The sequence below is a fragment of the Elaeis guineensis genome, chromosome 15 (genome assembly GCF_000442705.2).
Source record: "Elaeis guineensis isolate ETL-2024a chromosome 15, EG11, whole genome shotgun sequence".
Classification (NCBI taxonomy): domain Eukaryota; kingdom Viridiplantae; phylum Streptophyta; class Magnoliopsida; order Arecales; family Arecaceae; genus Elaeis; species Elaeis guineensis.
In genome coordinates, this window is record NC_026007.2 from 48,046,642 (window position 1) to 48,071,376 (window position 24,735).

A 24,735-nucleotide genomic window follows, 5' to 3' on the forward strand; every position below is an offset into this window, starting at 1 on the left:
GGGTCCAGTCAAGTGGTTGGTCTTAAGGATACGAGCGAGTGGGTTAGAAGCAAATATTTTCTATAGAGAGAAGAAGATTCTAGTTAGACTTTGTATTTGACTTGTTTTAGTTTATTTTAGGAGTTTCATTTTAAAAACAAACTTGACTCCCACTATTTTATCGAATCTCCCATACTCCTCAGGTGGAGAAATAGAAATCTTCATGATTAGGATTTCAAGTGGATACTGTGGTCCTACCGATTGGTACACCTCCTCATCTTATAGTTATTGATGATGTGTCAATCAATGAGTAGATAATTCTTATCAATACTTCTCAAATAAATTACAGTGGTCATCGATTTCTAAATCCTGAAGCCTCACCTAATAGTTATTAGCCTCATTCTTTAGTTAAGCCAGACCCACCATTCTTACGAAAGTGAAGTCATCATTGGGATCCTCACCTAATAGTTATTGGGCCGAATCTCATCTCTACCCTGTAGCATCTCATGCCAATAGAGTGGTTGCATCTTTTTGATGCAATTGAACCATTATATCCAACCGAAAATAATCAACATCAGGAAGGGCCCGCACATCTATAATGGTGGAAGACCACTCGACTTAATATCTATGAGGAGATTTAATTTAGGTCTTCTTTAGATTTTAATTATTTATTTACATCACATGTAAATTCATAACTATATTGGATCTACTTGAGAGATCCTATCTTGATTCACCAAGATCAAACTTATGGTGTAATGCAAATGTGGTGAACTCAACACTAAGTAGCCCAAAAAGAATTTGATCAACTAAATTAGCTAGATAAGTGAAGATTCGTGGGAGGCACCCTGTGCAAAAGCAACAGTCTTAATTAAGTAACCACCTTTTAAAGCACTTATCTTAGACACCAATAGGTCAACCTATCCAAATAGGGCTTGGCTTTTGGTTTTTCAAAATAAATTATGAGATTACAACCAACTAAAGTGTATTCATAATACAGCCTTGCACCAAGGGTCATAGAGATTTATTGTGATCACTACATGTATCAATAAAAAATACAATGTGATTATCTCATAATCAAAATAAAATAAAATTTTATTAAATTATTTTCTTTTCTCAAAAGATAACTTTTAATTAAGAGTCTCATCATTTATCATCCTCGGACAACCTTTCAACATAACTTACGTTATGCCAAGGCAACCTTATATTAGGATGATCTTTGACTAATCTGAAACTAATCAATTAGATCTCTAATTTTGATTAATTGTTTCATCTCTTATCATCCTAGGATAACCCTTCAACAAAACTTGCGTTATGCTAGGGCAACCTTATGTCAGGATGATCTTTGACTAACCCAAAGCTTATCAATTAGATCTCTGATTTTGATTAAAATTTTTGATGTAAAATTTTAAATCTAATCTAAATTTTATATCTAAGCATAAAAATCAAAATTAATTCAAAATAAAAAATTAGATCTAATATAAATTTTAGTTTTAATTGAAAGCAAAAATTTTGGATCTAATCTAAATCTAATTGAAAGCAAAAATTTTAGATCTAATTGAAAGTATAATTTCAGATCTAGTCTGAATTTCAAAGCATAAATTTTAGATCTAATCTGAATTTTAGATCTAATCTTGATCTTAAGAGCATGATACTGAACCTACCTCTGATACCAGTTAAAAAAAAATGAGTATGCATGCAAGATCAACAAAAAATTTAAAGCAGCAGAAGAGATCTAATCTAGCATGCATCTTTGAGATCACATCTCATAAGGCCAAATTTATCATGTCCTTAAGATAAAAAATATAAAAATAAATTAAACATGAAGATCAAATCTTCATCTTAGCATGGGTAGATCTTCACCACGATTTAATGATCGTGGATATCTTCTTTTTAGATTTTTTGAAGAGCCGCACATATGTCTGACCTCTATAAATATCCACGAAAATGATCTAGGATGCTCCTCTTGATCTTGATCTTTCTCTTTTAAAAAAAATCAGCATGCAACTTTGAATCTGTGGGAGAAAGAGAGAACACCTTTCTCTCTTGCCGAGAGGATGGAACACGCAACCCTTGGGCATGTGGAAGAAGGTGGATGCCCAAGTCCTTTGGGCATGGGGCATGAGGGAGAGAGAGAGGAGGTGTGAGATAAAGAGAGAGGGTGCAAGTTTTTGTTCTCTAGGTTAGGATTTTGAGATCTCATCTCAAGGGATTTTTATAGAATCAAAAGGACTCCTAAAAGATTTTAGATTATGACTCATTCAATGTCTTAACCTAGAAGGACTTTGGGTTCCCTGCCAAACTTGGCTTGCTCATTAGTTTAATGCTACCCCTCTCTCTTTTCTCATGCATAAAATCAGATGGGGCATGCACCCCATCTCTTCTCTCCTTTCTTCATATGCAAGACAAGGGTGCACCAACTATTGGCGCCCCTTGAACCTTGTCCACATGGGACGTGAGCCCCTTTATTCCATGCACAAAAAATTTGATGAAGACCCAACTCTTGTTACCACTCATGCATGCTTTTAACTTAGTCTAATTCCCATCCAATAGGGATTTCAAGTCTCAAGAGAAATTTGATTTAATCATGTGCTAGCATGATATTCCTAAACCTGATAGAATTTCATAAATCCTAATCCAATTAGAACTACATGAGCCTAATTGTAGAATCTTAGACCAATTTTCTTTATGTATGAGCCCATATATTCAATTCTATCTGGTAGTGAGATATTATGATCTCCATCAATAATATCATTGAAACTCTTTTCAATAAATCAAAATACTTCTAATTTAGCTAATTAAAAATTATTAATCATCTAAATAATTCTCATTAGTCTTACTATTAACCACTGACACCTAGCAGTATGTAGTGACAATCCAATAGAATTGAATAGATGAACCTCTTGGTGCAGTTACCGTGTGATTCAATTCTTCTATCATGAGTTCCGACATGACGGAGGTTATGGATAACTCATCAAACCCCTCATCTGTCATATATATGATTCAATCAACTTGAGTTCATTTATAAAATCCTATGGAAACTTCTTTCCATCATTCATAATTTCATGACCATGATCTTTAGAACTCAATCTCATGATCCACATAGAACTTCTCCTTATCTACCAAGATTGATAGATTTTATCTAGGTGCACATCCTATTCCTATAATAAATCTACTATAGTCAATATACACCACAAGATTTTGAATGGCTAGAAAATCAAGTAATAGTATAGTCAAACTATAACAACCTTGTTGGTGCAAAAATCCACCGACGTCGGAGAGACTAGAGTTGAGGGAGTCGCGGTCGCCGTCGGGACCTACAAAGAAAGTCTAAACTGGAGTTGGGGGTGCTCTGGCAAGATCCTTCGATGCTCAAGTCAGTTCTCTGCCTCAACAAGAATAGAATACTCGAACGAAAATTTTAGCAGAGTTTTGAGATAGAGATTAGAGCTTAGAGAATAACATATCTGGGGGTCCCCTTTTTATAGATGGAGGGCGTAACAGATTGACAGCGACATCTGTAACCACCTAGTAGTGGGCCATTCGGGGCCATGAGGAGTTTGTCATGGAGAGTAGTGGAGTGGAGTTGTCGCCATCACCGTGGCCTGCCACGTGGAGCCTGTTGTGGAGAGTGGAGTGATGTCCGTTGTCGTGGCTTGCCAGAGCATGATGGAGCTGCGTGGGATCCGTTATAGGAAGTGGAGCAGAGTCATGGCCATTACTGTGGCCTGCCAGGGAGTCCAGGCCTGTCTGTCAAAGCTCGATCAAAGGCTTTCTGTGGACGAAGTTTGGTTTCATGCAGAATCCGACAGAAGGTCCACCGGCAGTGGATGTCGGATGGTGCTGGAGAGGTTCACCCACTGGAGGGGTCCGACTGCTGGAGCCCGTGTGTTGCAGGAGTTTGTCTGGAATCTGTCCGCTACAGAAGTTCGATCGGAGTCTGGTTCCCGTAGAAGTCCGGATGGGGATCATTTGTTGAAGAAGCTCGGCCGAGGCCTACCTGCAATAGAAGTCCAGAAGGAATTCGTTCACAATAGAAGCTCAGGTGGAGGCTTACAGTAAAAATCCAACGTGGACCGCTCGTAGTAGAAATTTGAAGTAGACCGCTTGTAGTAGTAGCTCGGAGTAGATCGCTTTTAATAGAAGCTCGGAGTAGATCGCTTGTAATAGAAGCTCGAAGTCCGGCTCTTGTAAGAGTTCGGATGAGGTCTACCTGCAATAGGAGCTCAGGATAGAAGTCCGACTCCCGTAGGAGCTCGGATGAAGTCTACCTACAGTTAGAGTTTGGGGCAGAAGTCTGACTCCCATAGGAGCTCGAACGAAGCCTACCTGCAGTAGGAGTTCGAGGCAGAAGTCCGGCTCCCGTAGGAGCTCGGATGAAATCCAGAAGGCGATCGACCACCGTAGAAACTTGGATGGAGTCCATCCGTCGTGGAGATCTGCTGTTGGAAAAGTTCGGCCACTGATGAAGTTTTGGAAGAAATTTGGATTGGAGTCGATCGAATCCTGTTGGAAAAGATCTGGAAGAGGTCCGAAGAACGGTTGACCATTGTAGGAGGTCGGCCGATAGTGGAATCCAAAGAGCACTTGGAGCAGCCTGATAGACAACTGAAGAAGCTTATCATTGGAGAAGCCCGGGAGATGCAGCAGGAGTTCGTTCGTCGGGAGAATCCGATCGACACTTGTGGAAAGAGCTATGGGAGTTTATCCATCGGAAGAACTTGAGAACATTGCGGAAGCTCGACCGCTGGAGAGGTTCGAAAAGATGTCGCCCAAGGTCGGACGTCGGTAGAGTCCCGGGAGGGTCACTCCTGATACGAACTTCGGCTGGGGGGTATTTGATACCCAACACCAGTCCCCCTACTTTTGAGTTCGAGTTTCGAATGAAGGAAGTATAGAGAAATTTTCACAGTCGAAGTTGCTCCCTTGAATTCTGCGTGCGATCGCCCTCAGATATTCTGACATTTAATGCACGCGTGCCGAAGTCTTTTCAAATCGGAGCGATCCGAAGAGACTTTTTGAAATTCCTGCTGGAGCATTGTCCCAAGTGCCACGCAATAATGGCCCCATCAGCAGTCAGCCGTATGCCATGGTGAGTGGGACACGTGGCAGGCATTGGTCAGCCTGGGAAGATCCGCAATCATTATTACGTCGGATCCTAGGGTCTATTTAAACCCACCCTTCTTCCTCCGGGAGTTTCATTCTGTCTGAAAGTTCTGTTGGTGCCCGTCTTCTTTCTGAGAGCCCTGACCTTCCTCGGCGTCCATTTTGGCCCTAGGTGTTCTTCGAGTCATCCCTGTCCCTGCATCTTTGCATCTTTTGGAGCAACTTAGGTCAGTTCCAGAACTTTCGTTCCTTCTCTTGTCATTTAGGTGTTCCTTTCTTCTTCATTTTTCTTCTGCCGCATTCCACCTGTTTGGTTCCCCACGAACCTTTCGTCTCTTATTTCTCCCAATTTTTTTGGGATTTTTAAGGTTTTTGCTTGAAATATCTTCTAGCACCTCCACCTCTAGCGATTCTAGGAGTTCGTCTGCCTCAGTCCCTCAGAACCCTCATACCGTAGATGAACCCATAACTAGGGCTGGACCTCATCCAATTTTTGCGTCGGACGCCATTCCCTGTTCTCTGACTCCGGACGAACTCCTACTGATAAGGATTTAGTATGGAGTTCCTCCGGAGTATGATCTGGAGCTTCTTGGTCCGACCGATCGGGCTAGCACCCCCCACCTGGCCGTTTCTATCTGTACCAGGAGGCCTTCCGTGCCGGACTTTGGCTCCCGCTTCCATCCTTCATCGTCGTTTTTTCCATTTTCTAGACATTTCTTTAGCTTCAGTCACACCGAACTCCTTTAGGTTTTTGACAGGGTTCCTCTCCCTTTGCCATATAGTCGAAGTTCAGCCTTTCCTTCCTTTGTTTAGGTATTTTTACACCTTCAAGTGCCACCCCTCAGCAAAGAACTGATGGTACTTCTCCCCCCAGTTCGGTAAAAAGGGGTTGCTGAAAGGTGCTCCCTCTTCTATCCATAACTGAAAGGGGAAGTACCTCTATGTCCAATGTCCGACCTTGAGGCTGGGATTGCCCCCTTGGGGCTCTCTGAGGGACTCCGTCCATTGGGCTCCTAGCTTGGGGGAGGACGACCTTCAAGTCGTTCAGAAACTTCTTAGTTATCCGACTCCTTCCATTCCCAACCTTCTGAAGGAGTAATTTCTGTTCAACATCGGCCTGAGTCCCCTGGATCCTGCGAGTATTCCATCTTTTCTTTTCTTCTTTTTCTTTTCTTCTTCTTTTCTTCTCTCTTTTTTTTTTTATCATGCGTCACCTCTTCCTTTTTTTCACTCCATTACTGATCTCTTTTCTCTCTCTTTTTTTTTTTTTTTTTTTTAGGAATGGATGCCGAAACAGCACGGATGCTTGTCAGGGGCCTCAAGGCTCACAAAAGAAAAAGCGCTGCGGCCTCCAGGTCAGCGAAGAAGGCCAGAATGGAGGAGACAAGCTCGGCCATGCCTGCCCAGGTGGCCCTCACCATCGATGTTCCTTCAGATGCCGAGCCCCCAGTTCCCCGAGCCCCTTCGAGGAGTTCTCCCGTCGAGGTTTTCGCTCTGGGGGCCCACTCCGAGGAGGTGCCAGGGGTTGAGAGGGGGAGGAGAAAGAAGATGGTGGCCCGTAGGGTCAGCGGTCATCGAGCTGCCATCGAAGAATCCCATGGTTCTGAGTTAGAGCCAGTGGAGAATCTCTTTAATGACAGGGACCTGATAAAGTGACTGGTCGATGGGTACGTCCTGCCCGAAGTCGTCCAGAGGATCGTCCGTGCTGATCCGGAACAGCGGGTTTGGGACTCTCTGGGGTCCTTTCTTGAGGTAAGCAGATTCACTTTCCTCCTTCCCCTCGCTCCTTCATTCAATTAACTTCTCAGCTTTCATTCTGGCTTTCTGGCCGCCCTTTCAGATCAGGCACCAGCTCCTCGCCAACATCGAGACGATAAACAAGGCGAGGAGGGATGCTATCCAGGCGGAGGAAGGTCGCCGGGCCGAAGCCGCCCGCCTCAAGGAAAAGGCTGCCTAGGTAGCCAACCTCCAAGAGGCACTTGAGAAAGAAAAGCAGGCCTCGGAGGAGATGGTGAGGAAGGCGGAGGCCGAGATCGCAAATTTGATGGAGCAGATTTCGACTCTGATCTCGGAGGTCAGGGGCCAAGCGGTGGAGGAGTTCAAGGTCTCCGCCGAAATGAGGGACCTGAATGTCAAGTTCGGCCAAGATGCATTCATCAAAGGATTCGAGCTCTACCAAGAGAAGATGGTCAAGAAATTTTTCGAGCTCGACTTCAGCTTCTTGGATGAGGCATCTGAAGATGAAGCCGGGCCATCTCCTACTGCCGCTGCCACCGCAGCCCCCCTTCCAAGAACACCGAGCTCCCCAACTCCTGCTTTGGAGGTCTGAGACCTCTGACTTTGTATTTTTCTTTCATTGTAATTTTTCTTTTTCCTTTTGTCTTTAAGAAATATTCAATCAATAAAATTGGGCTCCTCCCTATGGGGGACTTCTCTTCTCTTTTCTTTTTTCTTTCTGCAATGAGCCGTGCCTTGATGCTTTTGTCTCCCGATGGTAGTGTCATGCCGAAGCACTTCCCTTGCCACAGGGAGTTCCGCTGAAGTCTACGATCCAACATCTGAGGAAGAAAGTTCATCATTTAACAAAAAAGTTGAAGGAGATGGAGGACGAACTTCACAGGTTGAGGGAGAGCCACTCAGAGGCCACTGCGGAGGCCATCCACTTTCGGAACCTCCACGTGAAAGGGATCATGGATTACAGCCGGAAGAAGGTGAACTTTTAGAAGGAGCTCGAGGAACATCAGAAGTGCACCAGCGATTGATCCTGGGCTCAGGCTTCCAAGATCAGCTCTCTTGAAGCAGAGCTGTCGGCTGCATGGGAGAAGATCGGCCAGTTAGAAGAAAGCTCGTCCTGGCTTTCAACTCGGGCTGACCACGATCGAGAATGGTCGAAGAAGTTCTCTGACCTTTAGCAACAGCTCCAGGATGCCGAGTCAAACTACAATGCATACCGGGCCGGCTGGTGCAAGCAGGTGGATGACTACAGAAGGAAGCTCAGGATGGCGACCGACGAGGTTGCCCGTCTTCAAAGGCAGTTATCTGAAGGAGCCCAGTTCATTCCTGTTTGGGACCCCGACGAACTTCGATCCCTGAGAGGAACCATAGAAGAACTATCCATCGCCCTTGGAGAGGGGAGGATCGAGCTGCAGCAGTTGAAGATCTAGCTGGCATATGAGTAGCAGGCGGTCAAGGATGCGGAGGCAGAGTCCGAGGTCTTGAGAAAAAGGCTCTGAGAGACGGAGAATGAAAGCCAATGGTTTCATCGGATGTATCTGGAGATGCTGATAAGGAAGAAAGAATTGAAAGAAGAAGTCGAAAGCTTAAGGCACTCCTCGATGAGGGTCGAAACTGAAAGTTCGAAGTCAAAAGAAGCCGAGCTCCCTTAGGGCTCTTTTTGCCTTCCATCCTCCTATGTGTCCTCTTTTTCTGTTCTTGTCATTTTTCTTTTTTTTTTGGCCTTCTGGGCTCTGTAAAGTATATTTTGCTAATGAAATGAAAAGAAAATTTTTCATTACCCTATTCATTCCTGTATTAGGTCATCGTTATCGAATTTCTTTTATCTTTTGACTTGTTCGACGTCGACATCGTTTGAAGGTTCCTAGCCGTTGTCGTGTTGATTTGCCTTTTCGTTCATGACTGTAGGTCTCTCTTTCACTTTCTCCTTCTTCATTGAGACGAGGTCCTTTGTGTCTTTGGTATAGTTTGGTTTCCATTTTTCACTGGTGTAGTCCATCGCTTTTCCTTCGCATCTTCCTCTGCTTTTTAAGTAAGGGTTCTCTCCAACTCTTTACGGGGTCGTGGGAGCGTAGAGGGGCTGTCAAGAAGGTTCTCTTTTTCTTATCAGATTTTGAATGATCGGATCTTAGTTGGCGTCAGGACGAGGTTCTCCTCCTATTCCTGATGTAGTCGATTTCAGCTCAGGTTAGGACGAGGTTCTCCTCCTGTTCCTAACATGACTGTGGGGGCACATATGGCCGTTGCAGGGCCTCTTCCCCCATCTAGTCTAAAAGTAACCGGGCCTTCGACTTTGCTCATGTTAGGACGAGGTTCTCCTCCTGTCCCTAACATGGCTGTGGGGGCACATAAGGACGTTGTAGGGCCTCTCCCCCATCCGATCTAAAAATAATCGGGCCTTCGACTTTGCTCATGTTGGGGCGAGATTCTCCTCCTGTCCCTAACATGGCTGTGGGGGCACATAAGGGCGTTGTAGGGCCTCTCCCCCCATCCGATCTAAAAGTAACCGGGCCTTCGACTTTGCTCATATTAGGGCGAGGTTCTCCTCCTGTCCCTAACATGGCTGTGGGGGCACATAAGTGCGTTGTAGGGCCTCTCCCCCCATCTGGTCTAAAAGTAATCGGGCCTTCGACTTTGCTTATGTTAGGGTGAGGTTCTCCTCCTGTCCCTAACATGACTGTGGGGGCACATAAGGGCCGTTATATGGGCCCCTCCCCCCGTCCGGACTTTCAACTTTTCTCATGCTAGGATGAGGTTCTCCTCCTGTTCCTAACATGGATGTGGGGGCACACAAGGGCCGTTATATGGGCCCCTCCCCCCGTCCGATCTTAAAATAACCAAACTTCCAACTTTGCTCATGTTAGGATGAGGTTCTCCTCCTATTGCTAATATGGCTGTGGGGGCACATAAGGGCCGTTATATGAGCCCCTCTCCCCATCCGATCTTAAAATAATCTGACTTCCAACTTTGCTCATGCTAGGACGAGGTTCTCCTCCTGTTCCTAACATGGCTGTGGGGGCACATTAGGGCCATTATATGGGCCTCTCTCCCCGTTCGATCTTAAAATAATCGAACTTTCAACTTTGCTCATGTTAGGACGAGGTTCTCCTCCTGTTCCTAACATGGCTTCATTTTGATTGTCTGAAGGGGTTATCCCCTGTCATTACGAGTCCATGCCGAAAGAGAAAGATATGCAAATCTGAAAGGAATCTTGATTTAAAGCAAAGTTGTTAGTAATACATTTACAGATTTTTCAAGTCCCATGGTCGTAGAAGGTCTGCTCTCCGTCAAGGTCCTCCAGAGATGGAGTTGATGATCCCGATTGGAGGTCAATCTTCAGGCTGCTCTTCCCTCCTCGGTGGCTCAGGTTGCGGCAGGGCCCTTGGCCGATCCTCAGACCGGCATCGAATAAACCTGTCGAGCCAACCTCGTCTGATGAGCTCCTCGATCTCGTCTCAGAGTTGAATGCATTCCTCTGTGTCATGGCCATGGTCACGATGGTAGAGGCAGAACTTGTTAGGATTGCGCTTCTCGGGGTGCATGCGCATCCTTTCCGGCCTTGGGAGCTGCTCCCTGACCTCCATCAGCACTTGGGTTTTCGATGCATTGAGGGGGGCATAGCTGTAGAATCTTCCTGGGGGAGAGCCCCGCCAAACTCTGCGGTCCGGGCTTCTCTGCCTACATGCTCGGGGAGGAGCCTGGGCACGCTTATGCCCGGGAGGAGTCTGAAAATGTGGCCGAGCTTCACTCGGCCCTCTTTCAACTGTGGGCCTGCTGGAGTCGCCCGCCTGCTGCTCCTTCACGGCCTCCTCATCCTTCAGCTTGAAGGCTTCCTCCGCTTGGGCGTATCCTTCGGCCCAAGCCAGCAGATCGGCAAAGTCTCTGGGATACTTCTTTTCCAAAGAGAAGAGGAGGTCATTCTTTTGAAGGCCGCTCTTTAAGGCGGCCATTGCAACTGATTGGTCCAGGTTCCGGACCTCCAGGGCGGTGGTGTTGAAGTGGTTGACATAAGCTCGGATGGATTCTTCCTCCTTTTGCTTGATGTTAATGAGGGACTCCGAACCTTGCCGGGGATGCCAGCTGCTGACGAAATGAGCCACAAACTGGTGACTCATCTGGTCAAAGGAGAAGATTGTACCCGACTTCAGTGCTGAGTACCAGTTCCTTGCCGCTCCCTTCAAGGTAGATGGGAAAGCTCAACACAAGATGGCGTCTGGCATGCCATAGAGTAGCATCATGGTTCGGAAGGCCTCCAGGTGGTCGACCGGGTTCGAGATCCCATCGTAGCTCTCGAATTGGGGGAGCTTGAAGTTTGGCGGGATAGGTTCCTGCATGATCATTTGAGAGAAAGGAGGGTCAGTACAGATATCCTCACCGTAAACAGTGGGAGCACGGCGGAGCTCTTCGATCCGCCAGTTCATCTCCTGGAATCACTGATCTAGGAGGTCCTCTCGATTGTGGGCCTCGAGGGTCTTCTGGTGGAGCGGAGGCAGGGACTCTCCGGGGGTTGAATCATGATCGGACGGAGGACTCTCCACCTTCTGTTTTTCTCTTCTGGGAAAGACAGGGCGGCTGGCCCATGTGGCCCGCCCGATCGTCGGATTCTGAAACTCCGACGATGCTCTTTCCAGCCGCACTGATGCCTGTGGCTGCTGTGGCTGCTGCTGCATGGCCTACACTGCTTTGGTGAGGCCTCTGACCTGTTGAACCAGCAGGTCAAACTGCTCCATGCTGACTGCTGTCGCTGGAGGAAGAGGAGCCTGGAAAATTGGAGATGAGGCTGGGGCTTGCAGAGCTCGCTGAGATCTGGCCGCGGAGGCCGTTGACCGCCTGGTGGATGCCCTTCGGGGAGGCATCAGGTGAAGATCAGGCAGGAAACTGGAGGAGAAGATGTCGGAGAAGATGATCGGAGGTGGTCCCGTTGAGCGCTCCTTTAAGAACAAGGGTACTGTGAAGACACAGCACCCTTCCTCTAGCGCCAATCATGCTGGTGCAAAAATCCACCGGCGTCGGAGAGGCTGGAGTCGAGGGAGTCACGATCGCCGTTGGGACCTGCAAAGAAAGTCTAAACCAGAGTTGGGGGTGCTCCGACAAGACCCTCCGACGCTCATGTCAGTTCTCTGCCTCAACAAGAATGGAGTGCTCGAACGAAAATTTTAGCAGAGTTTTGAGATAGAGATTAGAGCTTAGAGAATAACGTATCTGGGGGTCCCCTTTTTATAGGCAGAGGGCATAATAGATTGACAGCGACGTCTGTAACCACCTGATAGTGGGCCGTTCGGGGCCATGAGGAGTTTGTTACAGAGAGTAGTGGAGTGGAGTTGTTGCCATCACCGTGGCCTGCCACGTGGAGCCTGTTGTGGAGAGTGGAGTGATGTCTGTTGTCGTGGCTTGCCAGAGCATGATGGAGCCACGTGGGATCCATTACAGGAAGTGGAGCAGAGTCGTGGCCGTTACTGTGACCTGCCAGGGAGTCCAGGCCTATCGACTGAAGCTCGATCAGAGGCTTTCTGTGGACGAAGTTCGGTTTCATGCAGAATTTGATAGAAGGTCGACCGGCAGTGGATGTTGGATCGTGCTGGAGAGGTTCACCCGCTGGAGGGGTCCGACTGCTGGAGCCCGTGTGTCGCAGGAGTTCATCCAAAATCTGTCCGCTACAGAAGTTCGATCGGAGTCTGGTTTTCGTAGAAGTCCGGATGGAAATCATTTGTTGAAGAAGCTCGATCGAGGCCTGCCTGCAATAGAAGTCTAGAAGGAATTCGTTCACAATAGAAGCTCGGGTGGAGGCTTACAGTAGAAATCCGATGTGGACCACTCGTAGTAGAAATTTGAAGTAGATCGCTTGTAGTAGTAGCTCGGAGTAGATCGCTTGTAGTAGAAGCTCGGAGTAGATCGCTTGTAATAGAAGCTCGGAGTAGATCGCTTGTAATAGAAGCTCGGAGTCCGACCCTTGTAAGAGTTCGGATGAGGTCTACCTGCAATAGGAGCTCAGGACAGAAGTCCGACTCCCGTAGGAGCTCGGACGAAGTCTACCTGCAGTCGGAGTTCGGGGTAGAAGTCCAGCTCCCGTAGGAGCTCGGACGAAGCCTACCTGCAGTAGGAGTTCAAGGCAGAAGTCTGGCTCCCATAGGAGCTTGGATGAAATTCAGAAGGCGGTCGACCGTCATAGAAACTTGGATGGAGTCTGTCCGTCGTGGAGATCTGCTATTGGGAAAGTTCGGCCACTGACGAAGTTCTAGAAGAAATTCGGATTGGAGTCGATCGAATCCTGTTGGAAAAGATCTGGAAGAGGTCCGAAGAATGGTTGACCATTGTAGGAGGTCGGCCGATAGTGGAATCCAGAGAGCACTTGGAGCAGCCTGATAGACGACTGAAGAAGCTTATCATTGGAGAAGCCCGGGAGATGCGGCAGGAGTTCGTCTGTCGGGAGAATCTGGTCGACACTTGTGGTAGGAGCTGCGGGAGTTTATCCATCGGCAGAACTTGAGAACATTGCGGAAGCTCGACTGCTGGAGAGGTTCGAAAAGATGTCGCCCAAGGTCGGACGTCGGTAGAGTCCCGGGAGGGTCACTCCTGATACGAACTTCGGCTGGGGGGTATTTTATACCCAACAAACCACATTGTGAATTGTCAAGGCACCGTAGGTCATAAAATTACTCACACCACTGCAGCATCAAGTAAGTTACTGACGAGTAGGTAGATATCCAAGTGACTACTCATGTTGGTCACGCTCGATAACCTTATTCTCTAACAACCATCTGTACTCTCGTATCAGTGTCTCCATACTATAGACTCGAGACTCATCTATCTTCAAGAAAAGTGATCCATGCACCAATCTATCTGGATCAATCACCATCCTCGTGATGATTCACTGATTGGGAGCAATTTATAAATTAACCATTAATGACACAATCCTCAAATTCTCAATCCTTGAGAATATTTGTCTTGATCTTATTAATTCATTGGATGATTTATAGACATATTACAAAATATGAATGAAAAGATAATCTAATTTTATTTCGTTAATAAGTTAAAATTATAAATTATGCCCTTAAAAAGTTTTACATGCCTCAACCTAATTGGCTTCTAGGGCATACATCTAACAGATTTTGTATCATACTACATGGATTGTGTACCTAATCATAAATTACAAAAATAATATATTAGACTTATGTTTCACATAAACAAATAATTTCTATTCGTATAAGCAGGAGTTAAAGCTTATATAATCTTTGAACCATGATGCAAACGAAGCCTCAATCTGTGCATCTATCTAAGCATCACTAAGACATCCAGGTATGGAAGCATGCACATACTACACAAACATACTAAAATACCATGTTGTATTAGTTTTGTTGGATTCATTGATTGAGTATATAGTGAAGAAAAAATCGATAGTTCTATGTATGTAATTTTAAATTTTTTAAAAAAATTAGGTTAGATTAAACTATTTAATCTACATTACATGCATAAGATTATATCTAAACTACTAAATAAGGATCTACGATATGAGTTTACATGTAATTAACATCTGAAAAAAAAAAATCTACATTGATTATATCGATGCCCTAGATCAGATCTAATCATTAGATCTGATCAGATGAGTTCAGAACTCATTACCTTTGCACAGATTGTTGATCTCCAGAAATAGAATCCATGGATCTAAGGACCTTCCTAGTTGCTCGCAGTCGCACAGGATGTTTGGCCTCTACAAATCATCCACTCGAAGTTCTAGTACTATTCAGTTTCTCCAAGAGTGCTACCTCACACAGGAATCAACTTGATGGCCGATCTCAATCCTTCATCGATTCTCTCAGACACCTTCGAGATAGAATAAGGATCTAGGAGGATATGAGGTGGAAGATGGAAAAATAGAAGGAAACATTTTTCTCTCCATTTTCCTCTCTTTCCAAAACCTAGAGTCAAAATCCTAAGGAACCTACAAGCTCACGCCCCAAGAGAAATTAGATATCCTCTTTTTCTGTCGCACAGAAGGACCCACCCGTCTTTGTTCATGCCCCCTTTCTCTTAGAATTTTCTCACAATGATAAGTGTTTTGTCGCACAAAATACATATCCAATTATGGCGGGTGATCAAGGACTTGGAAGAGATAAGATAAGGTTTTATCTCAACCATTTTTCAAATTAAATTCAAATCAAATTTGAATTCAATCTTGAACCAACCTTATCCCAACAACTTGGGTGTTAGTGGGGGAGTGACAATCTGATTTTGGCATGCACATTCTCCATGTAAAAGTGGAGAAAACATGAAACATTTGTCAGGTGGGTAAGGGATGTCACATGGTGCTTTAAAATTCAAACTAATTTTGAATTTGATCCAAATCAATTTGGTTCTCAACCAAATCAGATTTGGCTTGAGCCAACCTAAACTAATTAGGTAGCTAAGCAACTCAATTAATTTTTAATCTAATTAAAAATTAATCAAGCCTAGATCCTGATCAAATCAGGAATCAAACACCTTTAGCGATTAGGTCATCTAATAACCTAATCGGGTCAAATCAAATTGGATCCAATTCAATTAGATCTGATCCAAACTTTAATGCTCAATCAAATTAAGTTAATTAGTAATTCAATTACTAATTAATCTTCTATTAATTTATTAATCATTAGTGAATTAATTTATTATAACTTTTGTAAAAGATTAATCATCAATCGAATTGATGATTACATCCTTAAATAATTCTCAATCGTTAATCAGTCATATAATCAGTTAGAAATTTCTTTTGAGTGTGACCCCATAGGTTCGAATCTAAGCTGGTAGTATAGAAATAATTTTTTATATCAATCAAAGTGATCATCTAGCAATGGTACCCGACATCCAAATAGGCCGAATAATTGCTAAGCAATATTAAAGAATCCATTGGCATATGGTTCCGTATAATTCATCCCTTTAACCCTAAATGCTCAAGATGACCTAAGATTTAACTGTCAACCTGAAAGAGTCATTCATATTATATTTCAACTTTTCAAATCCATCTCATAGATTATCCTGACCAAGATTTTACTAAATTGAAATACCGTGATGCATTAACCCCAAAAATCTGGAGGGATCAATCCCATCTTGACTTATACACCAACTCAATAAGTACTTGACTATGCCTAAAAATCTTTCAGTACTAAATTAAAAATTTAGATAGTCTGGCACTAAAGCACAATGAGTTGTTTATAAGTCACTGTGATGATCCTAGATTGGAGGGACACTTATACCCAAATCCTTCACAAGCTACTTTTAATAGTAGAGTACTCTATAGATGGTCATGTTCAAAGAGATGTACTCTTACATCTCACCTACATGCCATACCAATGTCTTCACACTCTTTGGTTAAAAGGATAACCAATCTATATGGCATACAACGACCTATACTTGATAATCGTTATACACCTGATAATCACTATCGTCCTAAGGACTTCATCACAATATAGGAGTTCCACAAAAAGATGTACACAGTAATAAAAAAACTAAATAATATTTATTGATTATAATTCATATACAATTTATATTCATGAGCACAACTATCAATAGACTGATAATTGACTTTGAGACATAATTTCTAACAACTCCCACTTGGACTAAAGTCAATCAGTATAGTATTGTATACCCATCTTTGATTTATGATCTTTGAACTCTTTGACACTGAGAGTTTTAGTAAATGGATCAGTCAAGTTCTTTTTTCCATCGATCTTCTGAATCTCAATGTCATCTCGATCTATGATCTTTCAGACTAGGTGGTAGTGGTGTAGAATATGCTTGATGTGCTGATGGGACTTCAATTTTTTTGCTTGAGCAATGGCGCCGGTGCTGTCACAATACAATAAGATAGGGCTATCAATGGAGGGTGACATTTCAAGCTCATCAATGAACTTCTGCAATCACACCACTTTCTTCGTAGCATCGGATGCTGCAATATATTTTACCTCACAAGTAAAGTCAGCTATGGTGTACTACTTAAAATTTTTTCAACAAATTACTCCACCATTCAGGATAAATACGTATCTCGAAATACTCTTGCTATCATCATGATCTGACTAAAAACTGAAGTTTGTAAATCCCATATATTTTAAGTCAAATTCTCCATAAACAAGCCATTAGTCCTTAGTATTTCTCAAATACTTAAGGATGATCTTTGTAATCTTTTAGTGGTTCTCATCTAGATCGGATTGGTATCTGCTCACTATCCCTAATGAGTATGCTATATCCACTCTCGTATATATCATAGTGTACATAATAGATCTCACTACTGAAGCATATGAAATTCTACTCATACGCTCTCTCTCTTAAAGATTTGTCGAACAATCTCTTTTCGAGAAAGAAATTTCATGGCCTATCGAAAGACAGCCTTTCTTGAAATTTTTTATGCTAAACCACTTCAGCATGATATCTATGTACGTAGACTGGGACAACCTAAGCAACCTCTTCGATTTATCTCTATAGATCTTCACCCTAAGGATGTATGATGCTTCTCCCAAGTTGTTCATGGAGAACTGAGACGACAGTCAAATCTTTATTTTCTATAATATAGGAAAGTCATTCTTGATTAAGAGAATATCATCTACATACAAAATAAGAAATACTACAACATAATTATTAATCTACTTGTATATGCAGGATTTCTCTCCATTCTTAATGAAGCCATATGTTCTGATCACCTTATCAAAATGCATGTTCCAACTCCGAGATGTCTGCTTTAGTCTATAAATGAACCTCTGAAGCTTGCATATTTTAGACTTATTTATGGATGTGAATCCTTCAAGTTGTATCATATAGACCTCTTTTTTCAGCTCTCCATTTAGGAATATTTTTTTCACATCCATTTATCAGATTTCATAGTCCAAGTATGCTGCTATCACAAGCATGATCCGAATAGACTTGAATATTGCCACAGGAGAAAATATCTCGTCACAGTCAATACCATAATACTGATAATAACCCTTAACAACCAGATAGACTTTATAGGTCTCCACCTTTTCATCTGTGCCCTTCTTCCTTTTGATGATCCATTTACATCCTATGGGTTTTACCCCTTTAGGTGGGTCAATTAATATCCATATATCGTGGACCTTCATGAACTCCATTTCGGCTTTCATAGCTTCTAGCCACTTTTTTGAATCAGACCTTTACATAGCATCCATATAGGTGATCGAATCTTCGTTGTTTTCATCGAGTTCAATAGGATCACCGTCCTAGACCAAAAAATCATAGTATCTATCTGATTGATGCGGTGCTCTATCAGATCTCTTTAAAGATGGCTCCACAATAGATTTCAGATTTGATCTAATCAAATTTGATTCTATGGATTTACTAGATTGTGTCGATTCTTCTACCTATCGAACTTCATCAAGCTCAACCTTAGTAGCATTAGTTCTTTTCCCAAGAAATTGCTTTTGAAAAAAGACTGCCCTATGATGAACATTTTTTGTTCATTAGTAAGGTAGAAGTAATACTCCTTAGTCTCTTTCAGATATCCAATGAAATTATATTTGTCAAATCTAGATCTGAACTTGTCTGTTTTCAAATATTTGACATAAGCCAGACATCTCCAAACCCTAAAGTGAGAGAGTACTGGTTACACCCTGTCCACATCTCATATGGTGTTTTACTTACAAAATTATTTAAAATTTTATTCAGTAAATAGCAAGCTGACTCGAGTACATATCTTCAAAAGAAGATCGACAGACTTGCAAAATCCATCATGGATCGAACCATGTCAAATAGAGTTCGATTCCTCTTTTTCAAGATTTCATTATATTGTGGTGTCCTAAAAGGGGTCCATAGTGAAAGAATCTCATTCTTTTCTAGGTATGTCAGAAACTCATTGAAAAGATATTCTCCTCCTTAATCAGATCGAAGAGTTTTAATACTCTTTTTAGTTTGTTTTTCTACCTCATTACAGAACTATTTGAATATTACAAATGATTTAGACTTATGCATCATTAAGTAGACATACCTATTGTTGAAAAAGGTGCAGGGTTTCATGCATGAATTTCAAAATAATTTTAAAATATAACGCAGTAGAATATGTAAATTAAATAATTTAATATACAAATACATATAATCAGATTACTAAACCCTACAATTAGAGCCTATAATATGTCATATTATATTTATAAATCAGAAAATAAAAGCTTTGGTATTGATCAAATCAATATCCTAGATCTAAAATAATTTTAGATCTAAAATCGAGATCACATCTAGATAAGAGAAGAGATCAGATCTCTTACCTTCATGTGGGTCAAGAACTTCATGGTTGATTTTTTTTTATTGCCTTTGGAGCTGCACAGGTATCTGGCCTCTATGGATGATCCACATGAGGCTGCAACAAAATTGGAGGTTCATCGAACGAAGATCCGCTCGAAGTGCTAGCTTCTTGCAGATCCCTCCGGATGGTTAATCTAAAAATATTCTTTGGATCTTTTGGATATTTTATGAGATGAAGAATATGAGGAGAAATGAGGAAGAAGTCAAACTTTTTGACCTTCTTAAAATCAGAAATAAAATATAATAGAAAAGATCCTAAGAGAAGACAGTTCTTCTCTTTCAGGTCATCAACGATTGATGTCCTGAGAACATCTCTATGCTAGGACATGAGGAGACATTCTTCTCTAAATATTTTCCAAACTTTCAGATCTTATGATATCTAATTTTTTTCATAGAAAAATCTCATGATTTATGGAGAAGAAGGATTCTAAAAGAAACCTTAAGAGAATATCTTCTTTTCTTCTTCTTCTCTCATCAGAACATGATCAGATCATGTCTAAAATTAGATCACCATGACCCAACTCATTGGAGCATGAATCTACCATGCCATCCCTATTTCTCTCTCAAATTTTTATCATGTAAAAATATAAAATAAAGAGAGAATAATCTGAAAGGAAAACAATAAGAGAAAACAATCTTCTCTCTTATCTTTCTTTCCCTACAAGACATCAACTTTTTATCTCTTGATATAAGACTCTCCTCCATGGATATTGGTGCCTCAAACCACCCATGCCATCCTCTTTCTCTTCTAGTTTTTCTATCAATAATCCAGCAATTTTTGACTCCATATTTTTATCATATGGGGCGGCAACTTTATATAAGGTAGACTAGGTCATAAGACCTAGTCTAACAAGGAGTCCATGGGGCATCGAACTCTTGGACGCCCCTTGCCTTTTAATTTTCATGGAGATCCTGATAACAAACACAAAAGGGTGACAAAAAAGAAGGGATAAGCATGGAGGAAGTGGGCGCATGAGAGGAGGGAAGAGTTCTTGTGAAGAGGGACTCTTTCAAAAAAAGAAATGAACCTAAACTACTTTCCATAATAAACCAAATCACTTTCCATAATGAACCAAATCAAATCTAATTCAAATCTCTAGAATAAGTGGTGTGAGATTACATTCCTTAGATGTGGATATCATAAAAGAGTTATCTAAAAATAAATATGTGGCATGGGCTTTCTTAGTTGGCGCAAGGGAGAAGATGGAATCCTAGTCTAACTAGGATTCTTATGTAGACTAGGTCAAGCTCTTTGAACCCAATCTAAATTAATTGCAACCTAATTAATAGTGATTCTAGTCTAACTAAGAGTCTAATTAAATTAGATTAAATTATATTTAATTCTTATTTAAATCCTAACTTAATTAAGAATTAGGTGCATACAAGTCCTAGTCGAACAAGAACTTGTTCTTCCTTGCAACTGGCTTATCCAATAAATCAATTAGACTTAATCCAATTAAATTCAAACTAATTTTAGTTGAATGAAATTCAATTAAACTTAATCTCAGCCTAATTGCTCAATCAAATTGAGCAAATTAGCAATCCAATTACTAATTGATCCTCCTGCAACACTTGCATTAGGTCAAACATCAATCACATTGATCGTTTAACCTTAGAACGATTCTGAATCATCGATTAACCATCTGATTAGGTTACAACCTCTTATGTGTGTGATCTTATGGGTTCAAACCTAAGTCGGTAGCACAAAAACTAATTTCTGTATCAGTCGAAGTAACCATCTAGCAATGGTTCCCGACGTCTAGATAGGTCGAATATATGCAAAGCAACATTCTAAGAACCCTGACCCATGGTTACCGTATAATTCATCCTTTTGATTAATAATGCTCAAGATGACTTCGAGTATACTATCAATACTCATATAAGTCATCTCTATTGTGTCTCAAAATTTTGGAAATCTCGTGACTCCTCACGAGGATTATCTAGGTCTAGATTTTGCTAAATTGAAACACAGCGAGACATTCTCTTTCTGAAGTTAATCAGGAGTGGTCAATCCCATTTTGACTCACACACCAACTTTACAAGTACTTGACTGTACCTAAAAATCTTTCAAACTTATATTAAAAATACAGACAGTCCGGCATCAAAGCATAGTGAATTGCTTGTAAGTCACCGTGGTGATCTCAGGTCAGAGAGACACTTATACCCATTGATCTTAGCTAACTACTCTTGATAGTAGAGTATTACATTGGTCACGTTCAATGCATATATACTCCTATATCTCACCTGGATGCCATACCAGTGTCTCCACACCACTTGATTACGAAGACAACCAAAGCATATGGCATACAACGACCTACACTTGATAAGTTATCATTCTTATTAATAACTTATCATTTGGTCGTGAACAATTTAAGAACCATCCGATAAGTCCTCCTTTATCGATTGATTATGGTTTTAAGGACTTCATCATAATTTAAGAATTCATTTAAGGATGATAGAACTTTAATGATGAACCTGCCAAATAACTATTATTATTAGATAATTCATATACTAATTCCAATCATCTACCACTTAGATGATTGGCTTTAGGACACATTTCTCAATAACTTCTACTTGTACTAAAGTCAATCAGAATAATATCAAATATCCTATCTTCCACTTAAGTTTGTAGAACTTCTTAGTTTCGAGACCTCAGCAAATGGGTCGGTCAAGTTCTCCTTTATCATCGATCTTCCAAAGATCGATGTCACCCTGATCTAAAATCAAAAGTGATAGCAATACAGAGTATGCTGGTCCTTCGATTCTTTAGCCAGATTTATGGCTCCAGTGCTACGATAGGACTGGACTATCAGTGGAGGGTGCCACTCCCAATCTGCTAATGAAGCTCAGCAACTACACAGCTTACATGGCAGCATCATATGCTACGATGTACTCTACATTACTGAGTAGACTAAAGTATCCTACTTGAAACCTTTCCAGCAAATTGCTCTTACAATTAGGGTATGATCCGATACTTTCTTGTTGTCATCTTGATCTGACTGAAATCAAAACATCCACATGTTTAAAGTCAGTATTTTCATATTTGAGTCACTGGAGTTTAGTATTTCCCAAATACTTAAAGATTATCCATACAATCTTCTAGTGGTTCCTACTTAGATCAGACTGGTATCTGCTTACTACCATTAGTGAGTATACCATATTTGATCTTGAACATGGAGAAATTAGATGACACCCAAACCTTTATTCCTTGCAATACTGGAATGCCATTCTTAATTAAGAAAATTTCATCCACAGACAACACAAGAAATAACACTATAGAATATTTTGCCCACTTATAAATGCAGGGTTCCTCTTTGTTCATAACAAAGATATATGTTCAAAATATATGTTCCAACTCTGGGATAATAGTGAAAACGGGCTTTATAGATCTCCACCTTCTTGTCTGCGCTACTCTGATCTTTTTGAAAAATCCATTCACACCTAATGGATTTTATCCCTTCAGGTGAATCATCTAGTGTCTATACACTATTGATTTTTATGGACTTCAATTTAGATTTAATGGTTCCAAACCACTTCTCAGAGTTAGACCACTGCATTGCATCCCTATAGGTGATCGGATCCTTGTTAATCTCATCGAGATCAACAGGATCACCGTCCCAAACCTAGACACTGAAGTATCTGTCTGACTAACATAGTACTCTACCAGACTTCTTAAAGGTGTTACTTTAATGGGCTCAGAGTTTGATCTGAGCAAATCCGGTTCTATAGGTTTACTGGATTATGTCGGATCATTTTCTACCAGTCAAACTTTCAAGTTCAACTTGATAGGCATCAGTTCTTTCTTTAAGGAACTTCTTTCCAAAAGGAATGCCCTACTGCTGAGGAGCATCTTATGTTCTTCAGCATGATAGAATTAGTAACCCTTAAACACCTATTAGACAAGAACCAAATTTATCTGTATGCAAACCTTTGACATAGATCGATCAACTCCAAACCTAAAGGTGAGAGAGTCTAGATCTATGCCCATTCCATATCTCATATGGAATCTGTACAATAGACTTACTTAGTATATTTTTAGAGTAAAATAGGTAATCACACAAGAGCACAATCCTGAAACAGGCAGAGAAGTGAACCCTATTGTGGATTGAACCATATCTAACAAAGTTCAACTTCTCCTTTCAGATACACTTTGTTTCGAAAAGGAATCTACTGAGAGAGAATCCAATTCTCTCCTATATATGTCACAAACTCACTGGATAAGTATTCACCTCCTCGATCTAATCGAAGAGTTCTAACACCTTATCCAGTTTGTTTCAAGCTTTTATTATTGAATCATTTGAACATTTCAAATGATTCAGGCCAGATGCACCCCATACCCAGATAGGCCGTCTGTAATGAAATATTAATATTTTCTTTTGGCACTTAAGTTCACAGGTCCACATACATCACTATATATGGGACTTAGAACTTTATCAGCTCCTTCACCTTTTCCATTAAAAGGTGACTTTGTCATCTTTCCAAGAAGACAAGACTCACAGGCTATCAATGATTCACAATCATTGATGTGAGGTTTCCCTCTCAAGCTAATCCATTTATCCTATTCTTATCAAGGTGACTAAGCTAAAGATAGACATCCATGATATTATCTAACTTGGATGTGTACATTACACTTAATAGGCTGAGTAAATGTTACATGTCATTTTCTTATTGTCCATGTATTATTGTAACATTATTCATAATAATATCATAATAATCTTCCTTTATTAATAAATGATAATCATCTTTGGCCAAAAGGCCAACAAAGATTACATTCATCATAAATAATGAACAATAGTAACAATGACAATATTTGAAAATAGGCTCTACAATTTCTAAAGTTAGGATTGGAATAAGACTTCCATCCCTAACATTCAAGAATTTCTCACCATTTTCAAACATTCCACTAACTTGTAGTCCTAGCAATAAGTTGCATAAGACCATCGGTATCTAATACCTAGGTAGTAGAATTTTATAGAAAAATTTTTAGGTGTTATTATATAACATCCCTGATGAGCAATTCTTGCTCTTTTCTCTTGTTCAGCCTATTATGGTCAAGGGAAGTATGACAATTCTTCTTCCTATGATCCTGCTTCTGATAGTAGAAGCAACATGCTTGATTTGGATCGATTTTGGATTAATTATTTTGACTGGACTAAGAAGCCCCAATACGAACCCATTCGTACTGCTGAACCAAATTCAACTTTCGATACTAATTAACGAAGTTGGATCCTATAAGTCATCACTGTCTAACAACGATTGGAGCAATTAAGGTTTAGCCTTATTTTGAGAAAAGAGAACAATGACCTAATGTATATGAATTATTTTAAGCCTAGAGATTTGGATTTTAGTCTCAAGGTTCTCCCACTATTTTATTCAAATTGGTAACCTCCACCTCCAATTCGAAGAATTACTTTAATTTTCTAGTAGATACTAGAATCCACATAGACTACACACAAGCCCGACTTTGGTCGGCCAACCCATCTGCATCTACGGGCAGGTTCATTAACCAATTATTTCTCCAAACAACTTTTAGTAATTTAATTTTATCCCAGAAACCTAATCAGTAGGCTTTGGCCTCCACTGTAAGGATCCAGTTAGGTCCAACCATTAACATGACCATACTTGGTGCATCTAACCAACGAA